The sequence below is a fragment of the Schistocerca nitens genome, chromosome 5 (assembly GCF_023898315.1).
Source record: "Schistocerca nitens isolate TAMUIC-IGC-003100 chromosome 5, iqSchNite1.1, whole genome shotgun sequence".
In the NCBI taxonomy this organism is placed as follows: Eukaryota; Metazoa; Arthropoda; class Insecta; order Orthoptera; family Acrididae; genus Schistocerca; species Schistocerca nitens.
Window position 1 is genome coordinate 441,432,907 of NC_064618.1, and position 12,519 is coordinate 441,445,425.

A 12,519-nucleotide genomic window follows, 5' to 3' on the forward strand; every position below is an offset into this window, starting at 1 on the left:
TCTTGAAGTCTGGGGGTATTTCGCCTGTCTTACACATCTTGCTCACCAGATGGTAGAGTTTTGTCAGGACTGGCTCTCCCAAGGCTGTCAGTAGTTCTAATGGGATGTTGTCTACTCCCGGGGCCTTGTTTCGACTCAGGTCTTTCAGTGCTCTGTCAAACTCTTCACACAGTATCGTGTCTCCCATTTCATCTTCATCTACATCCTCTTCCATTTCCATAATATTGCTCTCAATACCTCGCCTTTGAATAGACCCTCTATATACTCCTTCCACCTTTCTGCTTTCCCTTCTTTGCTTAGCACTGGGTTTCCATCTGAGCTCTTGATATTCATACAAGTGGTTCTCTTTTCTCCAAAGGTCTGTTCAATTTTCCTCTGGGCAGTATCTACCTTACCCCTACTGAGATAAGCCTCTACATCCTTACATTTGTCCTCTAGCCATCCCTGCTTAGCCAGTGTGCACTTCCTGTCGATCTCATTTTTGAGACGCTTGTATTCCTTTTTGCATGCTTCATTTACTGCATTTTTATATTTTCTCCTTTCATCAATTAAATTCAATATTTCTTCTGTTACCCAAGGATTTCTACTAGCCCTCATCTTTTTACCCACTTGATCCTCTGCTGCCTTCACTACTTCATCCCTCAGAGCTACCCATTCTTCTTCTACCTCTATTTCTTTAAGTGGTTCAAATCCCCTTCGCATGTGTGCAAAATTTTGAATAATACTGAAAATTGGTGGAGCTTCAATAAACCACCAAAATTGCATCTACACAAGACATGCGTTACAAGCAAAGTGTTGCAACTGAATTCTTGGTTCCAGCAAAATAAAGCTTTGTGTACATCCATAAGTTTTTGTGTGCAGTATTTGGTAATGATGCAGTTGCAAATTTTTTGCTTGCTAAATAATACTATCACAGAATTTTCCGAGAATGAATATTGCAATCCAGTTCAGGTTGTGGGCATGAAAGATGGATCTGTAAGAACCATAACTGAAATGAGAGTCAAAGGTCATACTGTTTTGCTGCAAAGGGATCAACCAAAAAATTTAGTAAGCATTCCACAAAAATTTAAAAGATTCGATTATTTTACATAAAGTTTTGGAAGGCTTCAGGAATTAAGAGCTACTATACATTTGTATAAGTTGGAGTACTGTGTGCAAATAAGTGAAGTCTCCCAGATGATTAATATCACCCAAGGTCACTAAGAAAGATCCTGCGAAAAACAAAACTGAACCAGATACCGCAAATGTGTTTGCAGTACTAGTTCATTCTGATGTAACTTCAATGACATAATAATGTTTACTGATTTTTTTTACCTTCAAACATAATTTCTATGTTCTGAGCTGCTTTTAATTTATAATTACAATTTCTGAACAAAGAATGTGATAGTACCAATGTTTAATACATTTCTGCAAGTGTTTATCTGTCATATATAATTGATTTTTAAGCTTTTGTTGTGTTTCACATTATTTTGAATAATGAACTGACAACTTTATCAGAATTTTGCTATGTCTCGCGTTTTACTTGGATTTATCATTTTCAACCACAGCCAAAATACTTGTTTCCTTTGTCCAAGGATGAGAGCATATCATGATCATGACAGCATGTATATACAGTTTTGTTTATTTCCATTATTGAATTATTGCTGCCATCTACTACTCTCACACAGAACCAGACATAATCGTAAACTTTAGAGTAAACTTCATCTCACTTGTAGATTACTTTATATGTGGAGGGCATGACAAGATGTCCTGTGAAAATACTGAATGTTTTCTCTGAACTCTGCTTAGAGCAGACCCGTCCCAAATAGGACCAACAGGGGATATTGAAGGATACAAAGAAGGGCACCCCAAACGGTCACAGGTTTGTTCAGGCCAAGGGAGAGAGTCGTGAAGATGCTGTAGAAATTGAAGATAGTGTGTGTCTATCATATGACAGTTTCTAGAACCTACTTTAAGTGGTGAATCTAGGAATATATTATAAACCTCTACATATTGCTTCCATAGTAATCACGAAGACAAGATTAGACTAATTACAACACAGAGACACTTAATCATCCTTTCCGTGCTTCACAGTGGTTTGCAAAGTACGAGGGTCAGTCAAAAAGTAATGCCTCCTATTTTTTTTTCTACGTTTAATTGTCAGGAAATTTAAATGCAATTACATAGGTTGAAAACCACAACATTGAGGATCATTTTGTCATTTTTCAATGTAATCTCCGCCCATCTCTACAGTTTTGGTCCATCTTTGAACAAGGGCATGTATCCCAGCACGGTAAAAATCACAGCTCTGCTTCCTAAGCCATTGACGCACGGATGTTTTGACGGCCTCCTCATCTTCAAAATGAATCCCACGATGAGCTTCTTTTAGTGGCCCGAACAGATGGAAGTCTGATGGTGCCAGGTCAGGGCTGGATGGGGGATGAGGCAAAACTTCCCATCCAATTTTGACAATCTCGTCAGAGGTGTGACGACTGGTGTGTGGTCTTGCATTGTCATGCAAAAGAAGAACATCTGCCATTGATTTTGTTGGGCGAACTCGCTGAAGACGTGCTTTAAGTTTTTTGAGGGTTGTGACGTATTGAACAGAATTTATTGTGCATCCCTGCTCCAAAAAATCAACCAGAATCACACCCTCTGTATCCCAGAAAACTGTTGCCATAACTTTCCCTGCCGATCGCACAGTTTTGAATTTTTTCTTCCTCGGCGAGCTTGTGTGATGCCACTCCATTGACTGCCTCTTTGATTCGGGTTCAAAAAAATGCACCCATGTTTCGTCCCCGGTCACAATTTTTTTCAGAAACTCATCTCCCTCCAAACGGAAGCGCTGCAAGTGTTGGGAGGCTATTGTTTTCCTTGCCTCTTTATTCTGATCGGTTAACATTCTTGGAACCCACCGTGCACAAACTTTTGAGTACCCCAATTGTTTAATAATCGTGATCACACTGCCTTTACTAAGAGAAATAATGCGACACACTTCATCTGCAGTCACCCGACGGTCACCACGAATGATGTCATCAACTTGCTGAATGTTGTGTGGAGTCACTGCACTCACCGGCCTGCCGCTCCGCTTTTCGTCAGTCAACGGTGTTTGCCCTTCAGCTTCCTTACAACGACGAACCCATCGTCTAACAGTGCTGACATCCACTGTCACAACACCATACACCTTCTTCAGTCTTTCATGAATGCGTATGGGCGTTTCACCTTCTGCATTCAAGAATTCAATCACACAACGCTGTCTCAAACGAACATCGATGTCGGCCATCTTACAAACTTCTGCTGTGCTGCCACCTGTTGACACAGAAAGTTACTACTGCAGTGGATTGCAGAAGAAGGTTTGAGGAATGGCGCCAAATTCAAATTTTTCACTTAACTTAATTTCTTTAAGTAGAAAAAAAATGGGAGGCATTACTTTTTGACCGACCCTCGTATAAATGTAGATTTAGTTTTGAAGCCCACTCATGATGGAAACAGACCTAACCTCATTGAGCATGTCCACTATGAAACTGGTACACACGACAGAAAGATATTTGCAGCAACAATTATTATTAAAACACAATGGACAACTAAAACAAGCAGAAATATTTACATGCTGCCCCGTAAGCCAAATAAGGAGCCAGTGATGTCAAACTTTCAAGAGGAACTTGAAACATTTACCCTGGGCAAGAGCACGTAGAGGAACTGTGGCTCACATCTAAAAGTATAATTGACCAAGCACTGTTTAGGTGTGTACCTCATAGAATACTTACAATGAGAGGAATAGTCCTTGGTATATAGTCTCAGTAAAGAAAACCCTAAGAAAATTTTGACTACTGCATAAAATACGTAAAACAAATCATAAGCCTATGGATAGAGAGATGCTAAATGAAACATATTTTTGATTGTCAAAACAGCAACGAGAGGAGCTTTCAACAACCATAGCTGAATCTTACTGAAGGATCTTTCCTAAAATCCAAGAAATTCTGGTCGTGCGAGGAGCCTGTAGGTGGCACCAGTGATGAAGACACTCGAGTAACAGGAACTGAAATTAAGGGCAGTGAAGCAAAAGCAAAAGCAGTAAAACTGAGCTCCATTTTTAACTTCCTTTCCTAAGATTCAGGATCACTGCACCAGTTTAATTTTGACACCATTGCAAAATGTGTGTTACAGATATTAGCTGTTGATGACTGAATAATGTGAGCAAATGACATCCAGGTCTTCAGGGCCTGTGCAAAAATATGATGGGACTGGTGTGGTTAAAATCAATGAGGTTAAAAAGAAACAAGAAACTATACCGGGAAAAAGGAAAATTTTCTGGGAAGTTATTTTGTGACACACTCAAAAATAATTAAATCAATTTAAAATTTTCATGAACCAGACACACTGTGACACCAAAACCTCCATCTAAGACTTAGGTTGGAGTTCAGACAAATGCATACAATTCTAAAAGCTATGCAACACTCATCCCACCATTAGCTAAGACAGAGGACAGGTCCCCACTTACACTAGTCACTGCCCTCTGGTATGAATATGAAACACACTATTAAAACTTGAATTATGGTCAGCTGTACACCACAGACTATGAGAACATCTTGCTGATGTAGGAAGCCATGTGTTAATGAGCAGTGTCCAATTTGGAGGTGGGTCAGGCTTTACAATAGATCCCTCAAACAAAAATTTGTACTCAGTAGTTGGAAGAAAACAGAGGTCACATCTGTCTGCAAGAATGACAGCACAAGTGATCACTAAAACTACTGCCAAATATCCTTGACATCATCTGCCTACCCCACAATTTAAACTCATAGGTAGTGAGATTTCCATGACCGAATGACCTTTCAAAAACATTGGTCACATGAAAACCAACTTGCACTTTTCTGATACGACACAGAGTAACAGATCAATGAAAATCAATGCAATCGTGTACATGCAGTATTTCCTAACTTCTGGAAAGCTTTTGAGTCATTGCCAAACCAACACTTACGAACATAACTAAAATCACATTGGACAGCAAATGAAGCTGTGGATTGGGGATTTATCGGTAGGAAGAACAAAGCTTGTTACTTTGGACTGACAGATATCAACAGATGAAGTACCAATATGTTCCAAAAAACCTCACACAGAAATGTGAATTTTTAGGCGGCCATATCTCAGGTTTTATTGACCACTGAGGTAAGGGGTCAAGTGTTTTGGGTAGCCTTTGGCCTAACAACCATTTGCATACCTATCAAAAGAATGGGCATTCTGTAGCTATCCTATAGTACAGGGTCAAAACTTAAACATTATACACATCAAATTAGTTGGTTCTTTTGCGTTAGGTGTGGTCAAGGGTGAACCTCAAGAAGCTTGTAAAAGCACTATACTTTCATGAGAGTTTCCTGAGGAACCCCCCCCCCCCCCCAATAAAAACCATGATTTTCAGGTATGAAAAGTACCAGATGTGGAGATGGCTACTACTATGTCTATTCATGGCACATTTTTACCATATGTTCTTCAGAAGGTATTCTTGGGGAACTTAATTTTTTTTAATATTATTATCCATTATTGAGATCCACAGTTTCAATTTCACTGCACTTGTGCACCTAATACACTGCCTGATGTGTAAATGTAGTTTTAACTGAAATAGTGAACACATGGCAAGGTCTCCACAGTCATGGCAAGGGTTTGAGGTCACCAAACAATGTTCTTAGTAAAGATGCTTTCACCAATAAAACTTTATGAAGCACTGTCTCTGTGTAATGGACATTTCAGACCTATACAAATATTTCCAAGGTGGTACTGCACTGACCAAAAATGGGTTGAAAAGAGTCTTAATATACCTGAAAATAACTTTAAAGGACTGCCAAAAATTAGGTAAAACTGGAAAACTGCAAATTCAGTAAAACATTTCTAACAACTTTTTACTCTTCTAAAAAACAAATCATAAGTTGGCATTTTCGATAGAAGTGGCAACGAAAGAGGTGGATGAAGACAACAGCAAAGAGAGAGATGGAGATAGAAGCAGTAGGAGCAAAAGAGAGAGAGGCAGGAACAGAGAAAATGTAAAATACAGATGAGTGGAGACTATATGTATTCTTTGGGGATGCGGGTGTCTTGATGACATCCCCCCCTCTCCCCCTTCCAGCGAACTTTAACATGCAGGTATATGACAGGACGCATTTCGACGTGGAATGTACTAGAAACTATGAGAGAAGAAGGAGACAGTGGGAGAGACATATATATACACAGTGGCAGTTAGAGGGAGGTGCTGAGTATGAAGGCTTAACTACAAAGCTAGATTGGATAAAAGGATTTAGAAAGTTCTGTATTAAAAGAGTGTGAATATGTTTCCGTGTCAAAATTTTTGGTGAGGAAGGTGGAAAGAGGATTGGGACAGCAGGTTCCTCACTTTTTGTCAGAGTCTCCTACAGAGGAACATAGGCCTATTCACCTTTTCTTTATGCCCCAAGAGGAGCATTTTCTTTGCTGGTTAATATTAGCCTTATATCTCCTGCAAATGATGCAGTTAACTATAATGTACTGACTGAAAAACCTGCACAAATATTCAGTTACACCTGGCTGTAATTTCCAAGAGTGGCAACTTGCTTTATATTTCAGAAGTGTAAAATCCGCACTTTACAAGCTGCAGAAAAATAATATTCTATGACTACAACATTGATAGGCCACAACTGGAATTGGTCAGCTCACAGCAATACTGGAATTATGGAATAGTATGGTAACATAGGCTCAGTTTTGAATAAAATAGGTGGCAGACTTTGGGTCATTTGTAGTATTATGAGATAATGCAGTTTACAAATGAGACTGCTCATAAAATACCTGTTGAGCCACCCTAGAATACTGTTCAAATGTTTGGGATTATACCAAATAGGGCTGACAGTTGGTATTCAAAAGAACAAAGAACGAAGCACAGCACGAATGCTAACAGGTTTGTTTGACTCACGGCTGTGCATCATGGATATGCTGAAAAACTAAGACACTTGAAGAGAGAGGTCAACTATCTGGTGAAAGCCTACTTACAGAAGTTCAAGAACCAGCTTAAATGAGGGGCCTTAGAATACATTACAGCCATTACATATTGCCCCCATAGTGATCATGAAGGCCAGATCAGATTCATTACAGTGCATACAATGCTTTCAAGAGAGCATTCTTCCTGCTCTCCACATTTGAATGGAATGGGAAGAAAACTTAATATGTGATGCAATGGGAAGTACCTTCCGTGATGCACTTCAAAGTAGTTTGCATTGAATAGACATAGATCCTTTAAACACGGCATGTTGGATGTGCTGTCATTTCTTACTTTCCGACGGAAAGCCTATCTTATTTATGCATTACTTTGTTCAATTCAGTATTTTGAACGACTTAATGAACTTGACACAGTCAAAGACTGTATGAAGATCCACAAGAAAATCAGCACCATTTATTTGGAATGTCTTCCATTTCTGATACAATACTGATCTTTGTTCACTTATGCTTCCATTCTTATTTTCATATTATGAATTTTATCACACAGGATGTCATCAGGATTGCCTTTTTCCAGCTAATAGTAATAACGGGTGGAGCATGGTCTCTATGGGCAAGACATTGTCTCTCACGAGTAAGGAGACCCAAATTTATTTGCCTCAAAGCTTTTTCAGTGTGATAATCATTTCTTAAGTGTCAGTACATTAAGCGCTACAGTCGAGAGTCTAGATGTAGCAAACCACCAAATAGTAGTGTGTCCTCCATTTTTACACTGAATTGAACAAATACACTACAGTGACTTTTGATGTAGTCTTCAACTATAGCATGAGATGGATATCTGATATCAACCTGAAAAGATGAAACTATGACCAAAGTGCACGAACTTTTTAACCATGATCAATAGTTAAGTTTAACAGCATAAAAGTTATACTTATGAAATAGACTGTAAATCCCATTTTGATTGATGATTTGCAAATGTGAAAGGTGCGTGCAAAGCTAGTGCTACGGATATGACAAAAACTGCAGAAGGAACACCATGTGACCATTTCCATTGACAGTTTAGCTATTCACAGTCAATAATATAGTTCTCGGTTTAGTACAGAGCAAAATGAAGATGAAAAACATTTCATGATCACTGAGCTGGTACTAGCAACATTTGTAGAAGCATCTGAGCAGCCTTGTGGTTGCCAGCTTATGGAAGAAAAAAGTGCTGGCAGTAGTGCAGATTTTGAAGAATATTAACTCTCTGTAGATATATCTTGGAGAAATATCATTTTTATGACTTCATTCCAATGCTGGTTGAACAAACCTCGTAGTCTACACTTAGTAAGTGTAAGATGTTAGACTCATTATTCTGTAAGTTTTCATACAGCTGTTCATGCATTTTGGTAGTTTAATGAAAATATTTTTAATGGTGATGGTTAGTCTACTCTCTCATACATTTTTGACACCAGCTCAAACAATCTGCAAGTTCCTACACCTCCGACTGTAATCAACTCGAGCATTAGTTTCCAACAGTCTGCTTTGTTCTGTGACGTAAATGTGTTGGGTGACATCATGGTTGAGCAGTGTACTTGAAATGTATCCTGTTTGCAGAGGGTGTGTTGAGTAAGTGGTAGCACATTCTAGTATGGGATGTTTATGTTTCTAAATTGTTTATGAGTGTAGTTAGTGATATTGGACACTGCTGCTTGTTATAAGAACAATGGAAGACTTTGAGGTGGTTTATTGGTTGGCAGTTATGGACAAGAGATTCATTTCTGGTTTGGAAGCATTATTGCCATATGTTGTTTATGGTTGTAGATTTAATTTTATATCTAGTTCTTTGTTACTTAGGGATAAGACAAAGTTCAGCAATAAGTCCCTCCCATGTCACAAAGGGGGCAACATGTTGAGCATAATTATACTCCTATTGTTATTTGGTTTAAGTGCCCATGAAGTGAAGCATTCTGTTTGTGAGAAGGTACCAGACTGACACAGTTGCTGCATCCTGGACCAGGGATCAGTATGTGTGGCATATAACATATAACATTCTATCTGGAGAGGTATCTTCTGAGAAGTCTCAGTTTGCTATTCGAGAGATTATGCTGATGACATGTTGTCTCTGGCACTAGATTTGTGTGTGATCCAACTTCGATCGGTATGTATATTTCCATTTTTTTTTTTTTTTTTTTTAACTGTAGTATGTATGACGTGCATTTCCTATACTGAAACTGGTATTCATGAAGTTTTTGACGAACTATTTTGTTGTATTGTTATTTGTTGGTAATTATCTTGGATTGTGAGTGGTAGGAATTGTGGAGTTTGTTTTACCTACGTTAGTGAGATTTTTCTGTGGTACCCTGAACGGGTCAACTGACAATGGTGATGATGTGTTTTGCTGGTTCTCACGACTTTTTGCTATGTGTATTGGCGTTGCTTTAGCTCTTTTCTAGTGTGATTTGGTTTATGACGTTTTTATTGGTATTTCGTGTTCAGCTATATAGCTCAACTGATATTGTCGTCTTTTGTTGTGTGTTGGCTTTCGTTTTGTATAGTGCGATCTGTTTCAGCATTTTTGCAGTAGTGCCTCACTCCCAGGCTGAAATACAAGGTGTTCGGAAATTCCCGAACTCGCAGAGGGAGTGAGTACATATTTTGAACAAGAACCACGCCCACAAATGTACAATTTCCGTCCTACGACGGTTTCAGTTCAGATGTTTAACTCATGCACTTCTGCTTGAGGAACTGAATTACGCGTAACGCAGTACAATTATTTGGTAACAATTTGAAAGGAAACAACGATACATCCCGTGAGATTGATCAATGGAACAAGTAACTAACTTACATTATTCCAAAACAAAAAGGAACCCAGCATGCTGTACATACAGAAATTACAGTAATGTAGTAAGCTAACTGTACGTAAACAAACTAGCAATGCAACAATTCCAGATTTAAGCTACCTTCCAGAAAAATGAACACAATAGTGAATGGACAAGTTCTACTTCAATTCCTGGAATTAAACGGGATTCTAAGTCAACTGCGCCGGACGTAAAAGTACGACTGCAAGAAGACCTCATGATGATACGCAAAAGGTTCAATAGCACGCTCACGTAAAGGCACTAACACACATACTACGTGCTCGCCAATGGATTCCAGTTATGTTTTGGGCGTTGACAGGCACATACATGTACGACTACAATTTGTAATTACAGTATCTAGTCCTATGTCAACAGTTCAATCGCTGATACCTGGCATACATACAACATTCATTAAGTCACATTCGTCTTAAGATCCACACTATTTACTGTCAGCGTTCTTCGCTAGTATAACGGAATGAACCTATTTCAGAGATTTTTAATCGTGATTTATTTCATCGAAATATATCTTATTACTAAAACAAACATTTGACCAGAACGGCAATATCCCAAAAATTCTAACCGAAAATATGATTACTTAACTCACATTTGAGTATATGTACCTGTAGTTAAATCACTGTCTAGCTGTATCTCTTATCTTTCGCTTTTTCCAGATGTTTTCTCTCTTCGCATAATCACTGTAAACAGACGTCACTCACACGCACACAATACGGAGGATGCTAAGTTCACCCAATCTGGATTTGATGTGACGTCATTATGACGTATATACGCTTTAGTCGATTAATACCCCTATCGACTTTTACGAACGTTCGAGATTCTAAACCAGCTAGTTGTTTGTTTTGACACGTGCGATTCTGAAAACAGCTGAGTGTGGCGGCGTGTATGTATTTCTCCAAAATAAAAGAGCTGGATATCAATAGAAATATTCCTGACCGTGGCCTTGAAAACACCACGGACAACACGTTTCGTAAAAAAGTGAAGTCTTCTTATGTCCCGACCAGATTAGATTGTGTGATTGTTGTATTGAATGCTTACGCCGAAAATAATATTTATTTATTATCAACATTTTAGTATGGTTTCATACAATTGGTCTTGTCAGTACATATTAGATTGTAGCAGCATACTCTTGCTGACTTTTTTTTCTTAATTTATATTGCTGATAGAGAACTCGTGCAAGTTCGTTAGCTAAGTAATTTATATGTCCATCCCAAGATAGTAGTCTTTTATCAACCATAATTCCAAGTAATTTTACACTCGGACCGCAGAGAAAGGTACCTTAGTGTCCAGTAATGACTGGTGTGTAGAATGATTGAATTTCGAACTTAAAAAGAAAAAATATGAGGCATTGTTGAAGAAAAATCGTCGACCGGAGATGAAATACGAGGGGAAGTGGATTTCTCAATGTAATCTTAACCGAAGGTTAGTGTCTAGTACGGATTGACGTATGAAATGATTGAATGCAGTGTCAAAGCATTCCATGGTGGTATGATAAATCAGACGTACTGTATATTATGTCATGTATACAACCACAATAGTTTTAGCATGTACCTGGCCATGTCAATGTGGTTTATGTCTGCAGTATAATTTGCTAAGACAAGATTATGCAAAATACAAATTGCATCACAACATGAGCGGATACCTTAAACTATGCAGAAGTCTCGTTACTTTTGCTGGATGCAGCTTGCAGAAGATGGCACCAGTAAAGGTCTCTTACTCGGAGAACCAATGTGTTTGGTCATCATATACTCAGTTCAGCTTTGGAGTCTACTGTTCACAAACGAATGGCGCAGAGCACAGCGCTACCCTGTCACAACCTCTCGAAAGTTCACAAAAGTCGAATAGTCGATATACGGTTTCTATCGTTTTCGATGTAGCGTGTATACGTCATAATGACGTCACATCGTATCCAAGTCCGGTGAACTTAGCATCCTCCACACAATACTACCAAAGATGACTATCATCTGTAGTTATTTTTAAAAACCGAAGATATTACAAACTGATTTTTCGTCATTGACAACAACGAAGTTAGAATATAGAATCTAAAGCCGGGTTCACACACGCAACGACAGTATCGCCACAAGTCAAGTCATTCTGGAGTGGCGCTGTCAGCTACCTTTCACACAGGACGCCACAAATTCTTCGTAATTGCGCAGTTTGCAAAATGGCGTCACCTGTCTCAGCTGATTAAACGGCTGTACATATTACTAAATAAGATGTTTTGGAAACGTAATAAATGTAAAACATTACTTACCAAAGTGTTTCTCGTCTCTCTTGTCTCGTCTACATGTTTTAAGAACCGGTCTGCAGCTTCAAACGAAGCAAGGCTGGGTATATAAATACCGTCTGTAGAGGCACCAGTCTTAAGTGATTTCAGTACTTTTTTATGTTCATTCATATAAGCATTTCGAATGGTTCGAATTTTTAATTTTGTTGTAGCTACATCAATTCCAGGTACATATTCACACATACTATTTACTATTTCAATTAATGCAGCATCTCTAAAATTTCTGTCTTTGTATGACTCGCTTTTGTGGTTCCAAAGGCATTCTCGTTCTTGATACACCTCCAAGAATCACATAATTGTCGCTGTTGACCACTTTTTCGACATATAAATAGCAAACGCACAAACAAAAAGCACTATCTGCGAACTTATACGCACTAGAAAGGTTTGAATCCAGCCGCGAGGTAGCAATCGAATGACGTTATTCGATTGTGAAGGCAAAATGGC

At 38.6% G+C, this 12,519-nt stretch overlaps 1 protein-coding gene across 3 annotated transcripts in view; it reads right to left on the reverse strand.

Moving 5' to 3' along the window:
* LOC126260098 (polyisoprenoid diphosphate/phosphate phosphohydrolase PLPP6) overlaps window positions 1-12,197 on the reverse strand; it is a 46,462-nt gene extending 34,265 nt beyond the window's left edge. Inside the window, exon 1 of one of the 3 annotated variants that reach the window (XM_049957330.1) lies at window positions 12,043-12,197. The gene's annotated coding sequence lies outside the window, so the exon portion shown is untranslated. Of the gene's footprint in view, window positions 1-10,377; window positions 10,531-12,042 lie in introns of those variants that run through there. The other 2 variants (XM_049957327.1, XM_049957328.1) reach the window with 2 other exon arrangements.
* Window positions 12,198-12,519: the final 322 nt, after the last annotated feature.